This window comes from Elephantulus edwardii, unplaced genomic scaffold (assembly GCF_000299155.1).
Source record: "Elephantulus edwardii isolate Elephantulus edwardi_28Jun2011 unplaced genomic scaffold, EleEdw1.0 scaffold02845, whole genome shotgun sequence".
Classification (NCBI taxonomy): Eukaryota; Metazoa; Chordata; class Mammalia; order Macroscelidea; family Macroscelididae; genus Elephantulus; species Elephantulus edwardii.
In genome coordinates this window covers 4281-5049 of record NW_006402595.1, presented here as the reverse complement: position 1 = coordinate 5049, position 769 = coordinate 4281, and the positions used below count along the sequence as shown (strand labels likewise).

Here is a 769-nt window from a genome sequence, read left to right as displayed (position 1 = left end):
TTTGGATAAACAAGATCTTTTGAAGGAGCGCCAAAAGGATTTAAAGTTTCTTTCAGAAGAAGAATATTGGAAATTACAAATATTCTTTACAAATGTTATCCAGGCATTAGGTGAACATCTTAAATTAAGACAACAAGTAATTGCCACTGGTACAGTCTATTTTAAGAGATTCTATGCCAGGTATTCTCTGAAAAGTATAGATCCTGTGTTAATGGCTCCAACATGTGTGTTTTTGGCATCCAAAGTAGAGGAGTTTGGAGTAGTCTCAAATACAAGATTGATTGCTGCTGCTACTTCTGTATTAAAAACTAGATTTTCATACGCCTTTCCAAAGGAGTTTCCTTATAGGATGAAACATATACTATAATGTGAATTTTATCTTTTAGAATTAATGGATTGTTGCTTGATAGTATATCATCCTTATAGACCTTTGCTCCAGTATGTTCAGGACATGGGCCAAGAAGACATGTTGCTTCCCCTTGCATGGAGGATAGTAAATGACACCTACAGAACGGATCTTTGCCTACTGTATCCTCCTTTCATGATAGCTTTAGCTTGCCTACATGTAGCCTGTGTTGTACAGCAAAAAGATGCCAGGCAGTGGTTTGCTGAGCTTTCTGTGGATATGGAAAAGATTTTAGAAATAATCAGGGTTATTTTGAAACTATATGAGTAGTGGAAGAATTTTGATGAGCGAAAAGAGATGGCTACTATCCTTAGTAAGATGCCAAAACCAAAACCACCTCCAAACAGTGAAGGAGAGCAGGGT

General features: G+C 36.8%; 1 pseudogene; it reads left to right on the top strand.

Annotated features, from left to right (window-relative positions):
* The first annotated feature begins 4 nt into the window (after window positions 1-4).
* LOC102850866 lies at window positions 5-767 on the top strand (annotated as a pseudogene).
* The last annotated feature ends 2 nt before the right edge of the window (window positions 768-769 follow it).